The following is a 17,819-nucleotide window of genomic DNA, read 5'->3' on the forward strand; positions in this document are numbered from 1 at the left end:
CTAGCGGTCTATCAATTTTGTTGATCCTTTCAAAAAACCAGCTCCTGGATTCATTGATTTTTTGAAGGGTTTTTTGTGTCTCTATTTCCTTCAGTTCTGCTCTGATTTTAGTTATTTCTTGCCTTCTGCTAGCTTTTGAATGTGTTTGCTCTTGCTTTTCTAGTTCTTTTAATTGTGATGTTAGGGTGTCAATTTTGGATCTTTCCTGCTTTCTCTTGTGGGCATTTAGTGCTATAAATTTCCCTCTACACACTGCTTTGAATGCATCCCAGAGATTCTGGTATGTTGTGTCTTTGTTCTCGTTGGCTTCAAAGAACATCTTTATTTCTGCCTTCATTTCGTTATGTACCCAGTAGTCATTCAGGAGCAGGTTGTTCAGTTTCCATGTAGTTGAGTGGCTTTGAGTGAGATTTTTAATCCTGAGTTCTAGTTTGATTGCACTGTGGTCTGAGAGATAGTTTGTTATAATTTCTGTTCTTTTACATTTGCTGAGGAGAGCTTTACTTCCAACTATGTGGTCAATTTTGGAATAGGTGTGGTGTGGTGCTGAAAAAAATGTATATTCTGTTGATTTGGGGTGGAGAGTTCTGTAGATGTCTATTAGGTCCGCTTGGTGCAGAGCTGAGTTCAATTCCTGGGTATCCTTGTTGACTTTCTGTCTCGTTGATCTGTCTAATGTTGACAGTGGGGTGTTAAAGTCTCCCATTATTAATGTGTGGGAGTCTAAGTCTCTTTGTAGGTCACTCAGGACTTGCTTTATGAATCTGGGTGCTCCTGTATTGGGTGCATATATATTTAGGATAGTTAGCTCCTCTTGTTGAATTGATCCCTTTACCATTATGTAATGGCCTTCTTTGTCTCTTTTGATCTTTGTTGGTTTAAAGTCTGTTTTATCAGAGACTAGGATTGCAACCCCTGCCTTTTTTTGTTTTCCATTTGCTTGGTAGATCTTCCTCCATCCTTTTATTTTGAGCCTATGTGTGTCTCTGCACGTGAGATGGGTTTCCTGAATACAGCACACTGATGGGTCTTGACTCTTTATCCAACTTGCCAGTCTGTGTCTTTTAATTGGAGAATTTAGTCCATTTACATTTAAAGTTAATATTGTTATGTGTGAATTTGATCCTGTCATTATGATGTTAGCTGGTGATTTTGCTCATTAGTTGATGCAGTTTCTTCCTAGTCTCAATGGTCTTTACATTTTGTCATGATTTTGCAGCGGCTGGTACCGGTTGTTCCTTTCCATGTTTAGCGCTTCCTTCAGGAGCTCTTTTAGGGCAGGCCTGGTGGTGACAAAATCTCTCAGCATTTGCTTGTCTGTAAAGTATTTTATTCCTCCTTCACTTATGAAGCTTAGTTTGGCTGGATATGAAATTCTGGGTTGAAAATTCTTTTCTTTAAGAATGTTGAATATTGGCCCCCACTCTCTTCTGGCTTGTAGGGTTTCTGCTGAGAAATCCGCTGTTAGTCTGATGGGCTTCCCTTTGAGGGTAACCCGACCTTTCTCTCTGGCTGCCCTTAACATTTTTTCCTTCATTTCAACTTTGGTGAATCTGACAATTATGTGTCTTGGAGTTGCTCTTCTCGAGGAGTATCTTTGTGGTGTTCTCTGTATTTCCTGAATCTGAATGTTGGCCTGCCTTGCTAGATTGGGGAAGTTCTCCTGGATAATATCCTGCAGAGTGTTTTCCAACTTGGTTCCATTCTCCGCATCACTTTCCGGTACACCAATCAGACGTAGATTTGGTCTTTTCACATAGTCCCATATTTCTTGGAGGCTTTGCTCATTTCTTTTTATTCTTTTTTCTCTAGACTTCCCTTCTCGCTTCATTTCATTCATTTCATCTTCCATTGCTGATACCCTTTCTTCCAGTTGATCGCATCGGCTCCTGAGGCTTCTGCATTCTTCACGTAGTTCTCGAGCCTTGGTTTTCAGCTCCATCAGCTCCTTTAAGCACTTCTCTGTATTGGTTATTCTAGTTATACATTCTTCTAAATTTTTTTCAAAGTTTTCAACTTCTTTGCCTTTGGTTTGAATGTCCTCCCGTAGCTCAGAGTAATTTGATCGTCTGAAGCCTTCTTCTCTCAGCTCGTCAAAATCATTCTCCATCCAGCTTTGTTCCGTTGCTGGTGAGGAACTGCGTTCCTTTGGAGGAGGAGAGGTGCTCTGCGTTTTAGAGTTTCCAGTTTTTCTGTTCTGTTTTTTCCCCATCTTTGTGGTTTTATCTACTTTTGGTCTTTGATGATGGTGATGTACAGATGGGTTTTCGGTGTGGATGTCCTTTCTGTTTGTTAGTTTTCCTTCTAACAGACAGGACCCTCAGCTGCAGGTCTGTTGGAATACCCTGCCGTGTGAGGTGTCAGTGTGCCCCTGCTGGGGGGTGCCTCCCAGTTAGGCTGCTCGGGGGTTAGGGGTCAGGCACCCACTTGAGGAGGCAGTCTGCCCGTTCTCAGATCTCCAGCTGCGTGCTGGGAGAACCACTGCTCTCTTCAAAGCTGTCAGACAGGGACATTTAAGTCTGCAGAGGTTACTGCTGTCTTTTTGTTTGTCTGTGCCCTGCCCCCAGAGGTGGAGCCTACAGAGGCAGGCAAGCCTCCTTGAGCTGTGGTGGGCTCCACCCAGTTCGAGCTTCCCGGCTGCTTTGTTTACCTAAGCAAGCCTGGGCAATGGCGGGCGCCCCTCCCCCAGCCTCGCTGCCGCCTTGCAGTTTGATCTCAGACTGCTGTGGTAGCAATCAGCGAGACTCCGTGGGCGTAGGACCCTCCAAGTCAGGTGTGGGATATAGTCTCGTGGTGCGCCGTTTTTTAAGCCGGTCTGAAAAGCGCAATATTCGGGTAGGAGTGACCCGATTTTCCAGGTGCGTCCGTTACCCCTTTCTTTGACTGGGAAAGGGAACTCCCTGACCCCTTGCGCTTCCCAGGTGAGGCAATGCCTCGCCCTGCTTCGGCTCGCGCACGGTGCGCGCACCCACTGACCTGCGCCCACTGTCTGGCACTCCCTAGTGAGATGAACCCGGTACCTCAGATGGAAATGCAGAAATCACCCGTCTTCTGCGTCGCTCACGCTGGGAGCTGTAGACCGGAGCTGTTCCTATTCGGCCATCTTGGATTTTTCTCTGCTTTTAGTTTATTAATTCAGAACCGTTTTCTTACCCAACAAGTCCCTTCTTAAATGTCATTCAGGGAAGAAGTTTTTAAGCACTCAATATCTAAAGATAGTCTATATCATTCTCATCATAATGTCTTAATTTCCTTTTTAGCAAATTTGACACCAGCATTTGTATTACTTGTTGATTTATTTGTATTTGACTGTCTCCCCATAGAATTTTACCTCAATCAGGATGAAGACCTTGTTTACCTTGTATATTACTGTATCCTTAGTGTAGTGTACAGTGCCATACACAGTTAAAGGCTAAAAAATACATGATGAATGAATGATGAATTTACGGAGTTTGTGGTCAGACTCAAGCTTATGTAATTTTCTTGAGAGCACTTAGGAAAGATAACTGGGAAATTACGTTTGTAATAAGTTCTTCTCTTGATGATAATGATGAAGACCATTGTGATGAAGATGATAACATCAGCTGCCTTGGCAGCTGCCGTGTGGTAAACTGAAGTGAGCAGACCAAAAGAAATAAAAAGACACCAAAAGCACAACTTTAAATGATATCCTTTAATCTCTGGCTGCTGGGAAGAGCAGCCGCAGATAATCTAGTTTGTGTGCCAGGATCCCAAAAGACCTGACAAACTATGAGCAAGATTAACTCTTAAGAAAAAAAATGGTAAAGTCTCTGATAGCAACAGGTATTGTAAACAGTGGTCACTGTTGCTAATGAGAGAATGGGCTTGGTGTGAATCTGGGCCACAAAGACCTGCGCCTCTCCCAGGCTTCCCAGTGAGTCTTGTGAAGCGGCCCTGTCAATACTGGTCTTTTCCAAGGGGAAAATCCAGGAGATCACACTCACCCATTTCTAGCTATTTTCTTATATAGCTCTAGTTTACTAAGAAAGACATACAGAGACATTTAGTGTAATTATTGTTACTACCTTTTCTGCCATTAAAAATTATTTTATATGACTTAAAAGTGTATACTGTGTAAATAAAACTTTTTTCCACATGTCTACGGTACCTGGCAAGTCTCAGTTCATTATTTGTTGAAATGTTCACCTTAAGCATTAGGAAATCTGCATATTTCTTGCTATTTATCCTTAAAACAGAACAAAACCTCAATTAAAAAAAAATTAGCTGGGTGTGGTATCTCATGCCTGTAATCCCAGGCTGAGGCAGGCATATCACTTGAACCCAGGAGTTCTAGACCAGCCTGGGCAACATACTGAGACCCTGTCTCAACAAATATACAAAAAATTACCCAGGCATGGTGGCATTTGCCTGTAATCCTAGTTACCTGGGAGATTGAGATGGGAGGATCACTTGAGCCTGGGAGGTTGAGGCAGCAGTGAGCCAAGATCGCACTGCCAATGGGAGACCCTATCTCAAAAAAACTGAAAAGGATTTAGACGTGTGTGAAGTTCATTCTACAATTCAGTGTGACACTCTTATAACCAAATAAGTACCAATACCCTTATGAACACACATATATAAAGGAAAGAAAATAAAGAGAGAAAGAAAAAGAAGAAAAAGAAATGTGGTTAGAACTCCTTGTTTCATTTTACTTTGACTTGATTATTTCCCAGGCCCAAATCTAGAACTGGAAGGTGGTGGCTTATTGTATCAGAGGTTAAGCTTGTGGCTTTTATTTCCTGCTCCATCTAGAACCAAGATGTCCAAAGAGTATGTATGGAGAACTTTTTTTTTTTTTTTTTTTTTTTTTTAAATGATTTCTAGCTCTGTCTCTAGTCAGAGAATATGGAGGAGTTTGGGCCAACTCCAGAAAACAACTTCAATGTAGAAAACCATGGAGCGCAAGGTCCTGCTTCCATATATTTATTTTCGTGGAGTAGGTGGCAAGTTCTCAAAATAATTTTGTCTGTGAGATACAGATACTTCTGGGACATTTTCATAACCAGCTTCCTGCAGTAATTAGCTTCAGAGCTGGAGTATGCTAGAAACTACTGGGCCCTGGGCAGTGGTTAAATTAGGTGTGAACGTAAGCTGGGCTGATCTCCATTGTGTAGTTAAAAACCAAAGGTGGGCACAGAGAGAGTATTTGTTCTGCCCTTTCTTCACCCACTGCATTTTCATTTCCCCTTTCTCTACTCCAGAGGCCTAATAAAGGACTCTAATGTACAATACTCAACACAGCTTTAAAACATCCACGCAGAGTACAAAATTATAGTAGGAATTTGGGTTTTGTTTTTCTTTTGAGTTTAATATGACTTCCTAGGTTCAGCGTACTTTGTAATATATTTCTTAAACCGCAGGATCATGAGGGCAAATTCCCTTGGGGGAAAGTGGCTCTGTGAGTTGATTAGCACCGTTTGCCTGCTTCCTAACCCTCTTCTGCTCAGGTATTAGTTGTTCAGACAGCTGAGCTTCAGCTCAGCTCTCCAGGTCCTGCGCTCCATTTTAATGCAAGCCAGTGATGCAAAGTCCCCGGCTTGGCTTGTCAGAACTTGATAGCTCTGTAAACACTGAAATCCTTGTTGCCATAACACCAGGAAAAATAATATGGGCTCCTGCATATAAATATAACGAAGGCCTTGGGGAATGGGAGCATTTCTAAATGACTTGAAGCTCTGTCACGGCATAATCTCTTATAAATAAATGTCAGTGTAGTCACTGAATGCAGACTGGATTTTTGCCTGACTACGGTGCTCAGCCTTCTAGACAATAGTTATGCTAAGGGATTATCTTTTAACATTGTGCAGTTATCTCCTTTGTTTGTTTTCTTTTTTCATTATTCACATAAGCCAAGGGAAATGAAAAGCATCTTACTTCAGGCAAAAAGGCCTGTGAATGATTAACTGTGGTTCCATGCGTTAGGACTTTGCATAGCAACCCCTTGGCTTGCAACGACAAAAAAGCTCAAGGCAGGAACAGCAGCCCAGGGACCTGAGACCAACGTTCTCAAATGAAGGTGGTGAGAAACAGATTAAGTATAAGCATTGTGTTTATGGGTAGAATTCTCTGTAGCTGGCCCATTTAATTTGGCATTCGTTTTACTGCACTTTTCTTGGTGAAGATGTGTTTTGCTGACCTTTACTCTTGCTTTTTGAATACATTTGAGAATTCAAGTGAAACTTGGCCATGATTATGGCATAATGTGGTTTATGTCACCATATTTTATGGGTTCTCCCTAATACTATCCCAAACTGGGCTAACTCTGGCTAATTTTATATTTAAAAATGGAAATAACAGATAGCTTCATAATAGCATGAAGGTTTAATTTTAGCTCAACTAAAACTTTGTTGGTAAATTTTGGCACTCTTGAAATTATATATAACAGAAAGCATTATATGAAATAAAGATAAACAAATGGTGTGATTATATAATTCCTATTAAAAGCCTATAAGTATGTAAAGAACCCAGATTGTACAAATACGAAATCTGAAATCAATATCAATTCCATATCCTTATATAGACATTTGGTGCTTAAACATTTATACAACAAGGTCCATTTAAAGATTCGAGTTAAAAGAGTTAGAAGAAAATGAAATATAAGCTAAGGACAGAAGAAACATTTGAGAATTTAGAAAAAAGCAGTATAGTTATAATTGAGCCAAAATATTTAGGACACTTAAATTTAGACTGCAAGTCAATCCAGATGTTTATTTATTAATGTTAATAATGTTTCCAGTGTTGTTATAGAATGCTAAATCCCAGGGGTTCTGCTTCTAAGTTTAAAGACAAATGCAATGATCTTTATTCTTTTCCAGCTCTGTTTTAATTTTAGGAGCTTTTCTATAGCCATGATTTTCCCATAAATGTGTTTGCAAAATCTCGAGCAGCTCCTGATGTCTTGCAGAAAGTCTGAGTGAAACACTGCTCTAGCAAAGCTTTCCACGTTCTGCATTGCTCTTCTTGCTTCCATGGCAATAAAGAGAGAAACTTGGCATAAGAATATAATCTGTTCCTGCCTGTTTCTCATCTGAAGTCATAAACCTCTGCCATCCCACCCAAGACTAGAATTTCAGCTGGCATGAAACAGCTGTCTGCTTACAGGTTTATTCCGGTAGTAACCAAAGACAAAACTATTTTAATTGAAGGCCCTAGGCTGTTCTCCAAACCCTCACAATCTCTGGGTCATCCCCAGGAAGAAACCATTGAGGAAAAGGTACAAGTTACATTCTTTCTTATAGTTTTTGACACACTGTATATTTATGAAGTTGAGAACATTTTACCCTTCTAATCTGACTACATTGGATGCCATGGAGAGAAGGAGGGTCACAAACTCAAAAGCCCTGAGGGTTCAGGCACACAAGCTAAGTCAGCAGAGAGTAGGCTGCAGTGCATGGGTGGAGTGTCCTGTCCGACGGGGCATCTGCTACTCTGCTTCACTTATTGCTACCATGTGGGAATGTGGAGGCCCAAGTTGCTAGATATTCTGATTTGTCAATAGAAGTTCTCAGTCCTGCTTTTTATGGGAATTCTGCATAGTTTTAAATTGGGCAATTATTTTGAATAAAAATCAAAACATTATGAATGTTAACCCAAACATGGCTCTGGATTGGATGTCTGGGGCTGCTTGGGTTCAACCCCTAGACTTCGCTCTTGACTTACTACCGGTAGACTTTGCATTTATCATTTGCTTAGGTTCTATAACTGTCAAGTAGCATAATTTATTTACACATTTTCCTTCTTACTCTGGTTAGTACTGCATAAAGAACACAAGTTTTGGAGTTGGGGAGAGATGTAGATTTTACTAGTTCCAGATTTTACCAAATTGTGACTTGCAGCCTCTTAATCCCTTGAAAGCCTCTCTTATGCCATGCAGAAATGAAAACCTATTTTACAAGAAGTTTGGAGGATTAAATAAACTAATATGTAAAATAATTAGCCCAGCCCTACAGGTGCTCTTTGCTTAGTGTTACCATTCTGATCATTACTATTAAGAACAAACGATACCATAAAGTGATCCACTTTGGAAGACACAAGGACTCAATCAGAAAGAGTTTCTCTCAGTATAGGGAGAAGAGCCTCTTTGTAGATCTAACATGCAATATAATACAAAAAAATTGTGTCAAGAGCCATCTTCATGTTCTTAAAGAATTTTGGGATTTTGTTGCTAGAGAAGACCTTGAGGAAACAGAAACTCTGACAACTAGAAATGACAGAAACATCAATTTCATCAGAGGCATTAATATTTGGAACCATGACAAATAATGCTTTCCTTGAAATTCACTGTGACATATTAAGAATGTAACTTGTTATGAAAATAAAACCAAAGACTATATCTGGAACTATGTTGTAAAGTAAAAGAATGTAGGCTAAATTTTTTTCCTATCCATTTCTGTGGGATTATTTACTTTGGAAATAAATGGATGAAAGTTACTTAGAACATTTCCTGTTTTTTTTTTTTTTTTTTTTTTTTTTTTTTGTACCCAGCCAGATCTGCTGTTAGAGGAGAATTCTTCTGTCCTAGCTGTGTCTCTGTGATCTGTGGATGAGGGTGGGAAAGCACCACTCAATCAATTGGGGTGTACAAAATGGAGTTTGAGAAGGTAAGTGATGTTTTCTCCATGCTTTCTGTTCAAAATTAAGTGCAATTAAATGCTTTTTTTTTTTTTTTTTTTTTTTGAGATGGAGTTTCACCCTGTTGCCCAGGCTGGAGTGCAATGTGCAATGGTGCAATCTTGGCTCACTGCAACCTCCATCTCCCAGATTCAAATTCTCCTGCCTCAGTCTCCCGAGTAGCTGGGATTACAGGCACCTGCCACCACACCCAGCTAATTTTTGTATTTTTAGTAGAGAAGGGGTTTCATCATGTTGGCCAGGCTGGTCTCGAACTTCTGACCTTGTGATCCACCCACCTAATTCTCCCAAAGTGCTGGGATTGCAAGCGTGAGCCACTGCGCCCAGCCACAATTAAATCTTTAACATTCAAAGGAAGAGACTTTCTTCCTTCTTTCCTTTTCCTGGAACAATGGAAAGTAATAACAGAAAATAAATCAGTCTAACAAATTGTCTAGTGGTAAAAACAAAACAGGGTACTGATGTAATATGGTTCAGTGTATCTTGGGTCTTTCACATGACATGTCCTCTTGCTTAATAAGAGTTCTTTGACAGTATGATATTGAGTGGTGAGATTGTGTAATGGATTATTTGAAGTGTTCATCTCTAAGCCATTCATATATTTACTGACAAAACTCTTTTATTTTTAAAGCTTAATGGCAGTTAGTGGTGGTTATATAGGAGTCTGCCATAAACTCCATATCTATATATGGGAGTTTATTTAGTATTAACTCACACGACCACAAAGTCCCACCATAGGCCGTCTGCCAGCTGAGGAGCAAGGAGAGCCAGTCCAAGTTCCAAAACTGAAGAACATGGAGTCTGATGTTCAAGGGCAGGAAGTATCCAGCATGGGAGAAAGATGTAGGCTGGGAGGTTAGGCCAGGCTCTCTTTTCACATTTTTCTGCCTGCTTTATATTCTAGCAACACTGGCAGCTAATTAGATTGTGCTCACCAGATTAAGGGTGGGTCTGCCTTTCCCAGCCCACTGACTCAAATGTTAATCTCCTTTGGCAACACCCTCACAGACATGCCCAGGATCAATACTTTGTATCCTTCAGTCCAATCAAGTTGACACTCAGTATTAACCATTGCAGTAATGAATAATAATATCTCCATCTACTGTAAGATAGGAACTATACTAGGCACTTAAAGGACATTGCTTATAATACTCATCACCCTTTATGTGGTGGTATGGTTTGGCTCTGTGTCCCCACCCATATCTCATCTTGAATTATACTGCCATAATTCCCACATGTTTTAGGAGGGACCCGGTGGGAGATAACTGAATCATGGGGGCAGTTTTCCCCATACTGTTCTCCTGGTAGTGAGTAAGTCTCATGAGATCTGTTGGTTTGAGCAGTTTCCACTTTTGCCTCTTCCTCATTTCCTCCTTGACTTCTGCCATCCATGCAAGATGGGACTTGCTCCTTCTTGCCTTCCACCATGATGGTGATGCTTCCCCATCCATGTGGAACTGTAAGTCCAATTAAAGTTCTTTCTTTTGTAAATTGCCCAGTCTCGGATATGTCTTTATCAGCAGCGTGATAACGGACTAATAATACATGTAGGTCTTCATGTCCGTTATACAGAGGGGGTAAATGGAGTCTCAGGTATAAATGGCTTCCCTCAGGGCATGTAGATAATTACAGGAGGCTAGAATTGAGCCAGATTTGTTGTTCTAGGCTCCTCTACTGTACACTTTCTCAAGTATTTTAGGGAATAATTTGTCCCACTTGTGGGACAAATGAATTACTTAGAAATCATCAGCAGTGTCTGACAGACAGCAATCCAACAGCAAAAACAGAGGTAGAACAAGATCGGTTAACACATATCAGAGGGAAAATTATTCAAGATCCCTTGCTATTTCTTAGCAGAGAAGGAAAGGTATTCTTCCCCTCTTGCTGACTGTATACATGACATGAAAGGAAATGGAAAAGAATTGAAAATAAAATGGCAATGATAAGGTATAGAATAAAGAGAGAATGGGATTGACGAAAGCATAAAGAAACTAGCTTCCCCCTCTCCTTTTCTCTCATGAACTCAGGCTCTTAAAAATGAATTAAGGGGGCTGGGCATGGTGGCTCATGCCTGTAATCCCAGCACTTTGGGAGGCCAAGGTGGGTGGATCATGAGGTCAAGAGTTCGAGACCCGCCTGACCAACATGCTGAAACCCTGTCTCTACTAAAAATACAAAAAAAAATACTCTACTAAAAAAAAAAAAAAAAAAAAAAAAAATTAGCTGGGCGTGGCAGCACATGTCTGTAATCCCAGCTACTCAGGAAGCTGAGGCAGGAGAATTGCTTGAACCTGGGAGGTGGAGGTTGCAGTGAGCAGAGATCAGGCCACTGCACTCCAGCCTGGGTGACAGAGGGAGACTCCGTCTCAAAAAAAAAAGAAAAAAAAAAAAAAGAATTAAGGGCTACTAAATTTGATTATAGAAAATGTCACCTAACAGCACCTGGCATTCACTAGAGAAGACATGGTCATTCAATAAATGTGTGAGCAAGTAAGATCTTTGGTAACTTTGTTTCCATTCTTTCTAAAGACTCTTTACTCCAAATACTTTTTTCAATCCTGATTCAGATGTCCCCATGTTATGAAGAGTATTAGATGATAAATAAATCAAAGGGCCATCCTGAGTGCAGAAAGAAATTCTCATACCTCATTGCAGATAAATTAGCATGACAAAATGCCTCCACTCTTTCTTTTCCTTTGGAAAAAGATTTTGGGTTGTTTACTCATATGTCTGTGTATTAGTCTGTTCTCATGTTGCTATGAAGAAATATCCAAGACTGGATAATTTATAAAAGAAAGAGATTTAACTGACTCACAGTTCCACATGGCTGGGGAGGCCTCAGGAAACTTACAATTATGGCAGAAGGTACCTCTTGACAGGGTGGCAGGAAAGAGAATGAGTGCTGAGCGAAGGGGGAAGCTTCTTATAAAACCTTCTCATCAGATCTTGTGAGAACTCACTCACTATCATGAGAACAGCATGAGCAGCATGATGGTTAAATTACCTCCCACTGGGTCCCTCCCATGACACGTGGGGATTATGGGAACTACAATTCAAGATGAGATTTGGGTGGGAACACAGCCAAACCATACAATTCTGCCCTTGGCTTCTCTCAAATCTCATGTCCTCATATTTCAAAACACAATCATGCCTTTCCAACAGTCCCCCAAAGTATTCCAGCATTAACTCAAAAGTCCAAGTCCAAAGTCTCATCTAAGACAAGGCAAGTCCCTTCCACCTATGAGCCTGTAAAATTAGGAGCAAGTTAGTTACTTCCTAGATACAATGGGGTACAGGCACTGGGTAAATACACCCATTCCAAATGGGAGAAATTGTCCAAAACAAAGGGGCTACAGGTCCCATGCAATTCCAAAATCCAACAGGGCAGTCATTAAGCCTTAAAATTCCAAAATGACCTCCTTTGACTCCATGTCTCATATCTAGGGCATGCCGATACAAGAGGTGGGCTCTCATGGCCTTGGGCAGCTCTGCTCCTGTGGCTTTACAGGGTACAGCCTTCCTTCCAGCTGCTTCCACAGGCTGGCAATGATTGCCTATGGCTTTTCCAGGTACATGCTGTAAGCTGTTGGTGGATCTACCAGTCTGGGGTCTGGAGGACAGTGTCTCTCTTGTCACAGCTCCACTAGGCAGTGGCCCAGTGGGGACTGTGTGTGGGGGCTCCAACCTCACATTTTCTTTCCACACTGCTCTAGCAGAGGTTCTCCATGAGGGCTCCATCCCTGCAGCAAACATCTGTCTGGACATCCAGGTGTTTCCATACATCTTCTGGAATCTAGGTGGGATTCCCAAACCTCAATTCTTGACTTCTGTGCACCTGCAGGCTCAACACCATGTGGAAGCTGCCAAGGCTTGGGGCTTGCACCTTCTGAAGCCACAGCCTGAGCTATACCTTGACCCCTTTTAGCCACAGCTGGTACTGAAGCAGCCAGGATGCAAGGCATCAAGTCCCTAGGCTGCACACAGCAGGGGGGCCCTGGGCCTGGCCCATGAAACCATTTTTTTCTCCTAGGCCTCTGGGCCTGTGATGGGAGGGGCTGCCATGAAGGTCCCTGACATGCCCTGGAGACGTTTTCTCCATTGTCTTAACATTCAGCTCCTTGTTACTTATGCACATTTCTGCAACAGGCTTGAATTTCTCCCCAGAAAAATTTTTTTTTTGATTGCATCATCAGACTGCAAATTTTCCAAACTTCTATGCTCTGCTTCCTCTTGAATGCTTTGCCACTTAGAAATTTCTTCTGCCAGATGCCCTAAATCATCTCTCTCAATCTCAAAGTTCCACACATCTCTAGGGCAGAGGCAAAATGCTGCCAGTCTCTTTGCTAAGGCATAACAAGAGTTACCTTAGCTCCAGTTTCCAACAAGTTCCTCATCTCCATTTGAGACCACCTCAGCCTGGACTTTATTGTCCATATTACTGTCAGCATTTTGGTTAAAGCCATTCAACAAGTCTCTAGGAAGTTCCAAACTTTCCTACATCTTCCTGTCTTCTGAGCCCTCCAAGTCTCTAGGAAGTTCCCTATTTTCCCACATTTTTCTGTCTTCTTCTGAGCCCTCCAAACTGTCCCATCCTCTGCCTCTTACCCAGTTCCAAAGTTGCTTCCACATTTTTGGGTATCTTTATAACAGCACTTCACTATCTGTGGTACCAATTTACTGTATTAGTCTGTTCTCACACTGCTATAAAGAACTGCTCAAGACTAGGTAGTTAATAAAGGAAAGAGGTTTAATTGACTCACAGTTCTGCATGGCTGGGGAGGCCTCAGGAAACTTAGAATTATGGCAGAAGGCACCTCTTCACAGGGTAGCAGGAGAAAGAATGAGTGCTGAGTGAAGGGGGAAGTCCCTTTTAAAACCATCAGATCTCATGAGAACTCACTCACTATCAGGAGAACAGCATGACAAGCATGAGGGTAACCACCCCTATGATTAAGTTACCTCCCTCGGGACCCCTTCCATGACACATGGGGATTATGTAAACTATAATTCAAGATGAGATTTGGGTGGGGACACAGCTAAACTATATCAGTCCATCTAAACAATTATTTTTGTTGTTACTTTAGAACATCCAGATGGGGTTCTTAAGAGTGAGGAAATCATATAAAGTTTGGTTCTATGAAGAGAAGCAAAGAAGGCAAGGTGAAATCACAGAAGGCCAAGTTTATTACTTATATTAGTTCACAGAGATGAAGTTCCAGGCACCGTACCTTCCTTGTGGCTATAGATGTCACTATCTCAAGAATCATGTAGATGAGTAGTTCTGAGTTTCCCATCAAGTTCCTGAATCAGAATTGCTCAGGGGAGGGAGAGGCATATCTTTTTCACTCTATGAAGGTTCCACAGGTGGTTCTGATGTGCAACCTAGGTCATATAGCTGACTTAGACCCTTTAGGTAATTCACTCCAGATTTTTTCCTCATTCATTCCAAATGAACACACACTACTGCACGATTTTTACATCAGGTACTCAGATCACAACAATGAGAAGACAGCAAAGGGATTCTAAATAAAATAATATAAAATTCATCAAAATATGCTTCCCTCCAAAACATTGTGATTTTCGAACTAGATGTGATAAAATGGAAACAGAATCTTGAAAGTGCACATGTAATTAAGGTCAAAACAACAACGTTAGTAAAGTCAGATCCCTGATCAAAATTCCAGACAGTGGGATGTTTGAAAGTTCACCAAACTAATGTGCCTGATTTGACCCTCATGATTTTTCACCTAAGAGGTTAGGGATGCTGGCAGCAGAGTTGCAAATAAGCTTGGAGCTTTAGGAAAAATAAAATTTCGGAGGGGGAAGGATGAGGAGGGGAAGAGAGAGAGGGAGGGAGAAGAGGCACCAACATGAACTGATGTAAAGTGAAGAATATCCTGGGGAAATAAAAGGAAGACCTCTATTGAAAAGAAGAGCCAAGAACATTAGAGTAACTAAGAATGAACCAATAAATGTGGGATGCTCCTGAGATGCTGGGGGCATATGATCGAAAGGCAGTTATGATAGAAGCTGAGCAAGTGACGGTAAGGCCAAGGCAGAGGACCCAAACAGTTCCAGGGAGTGGATTGAGAACTCAATCTGCAGCAATAAGTGAAAATAGAAGAAACCAGTGAAGATAGATGCCCCCAAGGGTCAGGGTTAGGAGAGTTGCCTGTGATAAGAAATGATATTAACCCAGAGAGGGCTTGGAGGAGGCTGATGCTCAACCCTCAAAAAGCCAAGTAACAGAACATTATATCCTTGTAACTCCACTCATCATTTTAGGATACAGTTTTTATCTTAAAAGTCCTTTTTTATTGTAGTAAAAATAGTGGTCCACTTGGAAAAACTGTGCATTCAGCTCCCAGTAGATGCTCTGGGTATGATGAAAGGCCAGAAGGAAGAAAGGGGAAAGGTCAGGGGCATGGTCTTTGGGAAAGAAAACCACCCCCTTTTGTCATCAGATAGCTACTGGAACTTTGCAGGGGAAGGATTATCTGGGATGTAAGTCAGAGGTCGTGTATCAGAGATGGAAACCTCCAGGTCCAGAGTTCAGAGGACAGAATTGTGGGAAGATAAGAGGGCATGTACATGACATTTGGAGAGGAGAGGCATGAAAGAACCTGATAGAGATAATCCACAGTGGAAGGGCTGCAGTACCTCCAGAGCAAGCGTGGACTATAAACAGAAAACAGGGAGAGGAGCCTGGGGAAATCAGAATCCAGAAAGCACACTGGAGAAAAGAAAACTCAATATAAGGCTTAATGCCTGGTAGAGAACTAAAGACTCATCAGAAACTTCTTGAAAGGACACCTCAGGAAGATGCCAGCTGAGGTGGTGGCTGAGGAGGCATCCAGTTGCTCTGCCACTCTTTTGACCTGAAGTGAAATAGAAGGTCTGGGGTTATGCAGGTAAAGATCCCTTACACATCCTGGAATCTCAGAGTGAGTATCAACCTAGACCTGGGGAAGGAGGGAGGTGAGACTAGGTCAGAATTCTAAGAAGTGAAGCCTCTTTCGGATACAAAATAAAAGTGGTGCAAGGGAGCCCCTTGTGGAACTTTTTAAATACCCAAGACTGTTGACAAGTTGGGACAATTCTGTGACAGATCTCATAAGATAGAAAGTTTATGTTTACATTTAGCAAACTTGATGTGTTGGACTGTGGCTGGGGTGAAGGAGGGGATGACACTGGGAAGACCAGGAAGAGATGAAAGGCCATAACTCAAAAGGTATAAGTCCAGGAAGAGGAATTTTCCCCTTACTGGTCGTGAAAGGACCATGTAAATGACCTCAGGCTTAGTGAAGTGGGAGCACCATAAGATAAGTCTCTTCTGTGGTGTTCTGGTCTTGACAACAAAAATACTTTAAATAAATTGGTTAAAGAGCATAAGAAATTGTGTAAGCATTAAGGAAAAAGTATAACTAGCTTCTATTTAGCTTCATATAAGGATATAACTTAAAATATTTTTCAAAAACTAGTACAAAATACATTGAAGTACTATTTGAATATCATTGGTGTTTTCCAGTGGAAAGAGAAATTTATATTGAAAATGCCAACTTTACAAAATAAAGAAGTGTTTAGAACTGTTCATCACTACAGGTAGGCATGCTCTATCAGATAGTATACCTTGAGCAAGAAGACTTTATGGTGATATGAATCAACAAAACACCATATCTTGTTCAAAAAAGGTGCTCAATATGTGTTTGAGTGGATAAAATGAGTATATGTTGAGTAAAGAAATTAAAGAATGAATTAAAGACATAGTTGTATATTCCACTTGGGAAGTCTTTCTCCAGGGATGGGTTAGCTGCCCTTCCAGGGGCTCCCATTTTACCATGGGTATCTCCTATCCTATCCTGTCCTGTCCTGTCCTGTCCTGTCCTGTCCTGTCCTGTCCTGTCCTACTTTATGCTATGTTCTCTAATAAACTATAAGCTACTTGAGGTTAGGAACTAGTTCTTATTCTTCATGATAACTGTAGCCCTGACCATAGTGCTTTGCACATGGTAGATATTCAAGAAATAGTTGTATAAATGAATGGCATTTAAGCTTAAGCCAAATGCTAAATTAGCATCATACCTGGGAGATTAAGAGGGGTTAACTTTTTAGGGGTTAATACTTGAATGTTTTTTAGAAAGTCCATTAAGGAGCTATGATAAGAGACAAGCAGAGGAACAATTTGGACAGTGTTATTATTTTAATTTGACCATATATTTGGAATGGAAAATGGATTGTAATGATTCAGAGCAAAGAATTCCTTTCTTGGAAATGAAAGGCTGGAAAATGAAGCATGGAGACATACTTCATATTGAAAACACAGCAGGGGAGTGTCCTTCCCCCTAAAATCATTCAGACTGTCAGATTAAACATATATTATTTCTTAAAAAAATATTCCCAGAGGAAATCCAGCATCTATCTCCCCCTACTGGTGTCATATTAAGAGTGATGTCTGACTGTTTTCCCTTGAAATGAGGAATGTTCTAATTAAGATGAACATTTTAATTTGTTATTTGGACAAAAAAAACTTATATAAAACTTAAGCATTCTACAATGGACATTTGTGTTGTAATGAGCTTTAGCAGTATTTGAGATATACATTGTTTCATCACACATAAAGAATGGTTAAATATTCTGGCTAGTTCATCTGCCATTAACAGATTTATATGACAATGGATTGTAACTGATTGTTACAATGAAAGTTTTATTTACTACAGAAAATTTCAAACATATACAAAATGTACAGAATAATATAATTCTTTACATATACATACATATAATGGGAACTTCCATGTCCCATTATCTAGCTCCAACAAACAAGTCATAACTAATCTTGTTTCATTTATTACTTCCCCAAGGTCTCACATCCAGGTTGTTTTGAAGCAAAGTCCAAGCATTGTATCACTTCATCTGCAAATATTTCAATAAGTACCCAAAAGGTAAGGATGCTTAAAATATCCTCATAATATCATTATTATGCCTAATAGTTTTTTTTTTATCAATTATCTAGTCAGTGTTTATGTTTCCACAATTGTTTTAAATTTTGTCATTATTTATTTTATAGCTTGTTAGAAACAGGCTTTTAATAAGAGCTATAGATTATAATTGTTTGATATGTTTCTTAAATCTCATGGAATTGTAAATTCTTCCTCTATCAATTTTTTCTT

The 17,819-nt window shown here is 40.6% G+C and overlaps 1 long non-coding RNA gene across 4 annotated transcripts in view; it reads left to right on the forward strand.

Moving 5' to 3' along the window:
- Positions 1 to 17,819, forward strand: part of LOC115934313 (uncharacterized) — a 415,675-nt gene that overhangs the window by 111,495 nt on the left and 286,361 nt on the right. For 3 of the 4 annotated variants that reach the window (XR_010133495.1, XR_010133494.1, XR_010133497.1), the window contains 2 exons: positions 8,506 to 8,621; positions 17,511 to 17,591. This is a non-coding gene — a long non-coding RNA (uncharacterized lncRNA). The remainder of the gene's footprint in view (positions 1 to 8,505; positions 8,622 to 17,510; positions 17,592 to 17,819) is intronic. The other variant, XR_010133496.1, reaches the window with a different exon arrangement.

This window comes from Gorilla gorilla, chromosome 3 (genome assembly GCF_029281585.2).
Source record: "Gorilla gorilla gorilla isolate KB3781 chromosome 3, NHGRI_mGorGor1-v2.1_pri, whole genome shotgun sequence".
Classification (NCBI taxonomy): domain Eukaryota; kingdom Metazoa; phylum Chordata; class Mammalia; order Primates; family Hominidae; genus Gorilla; species Gorilla gorilla.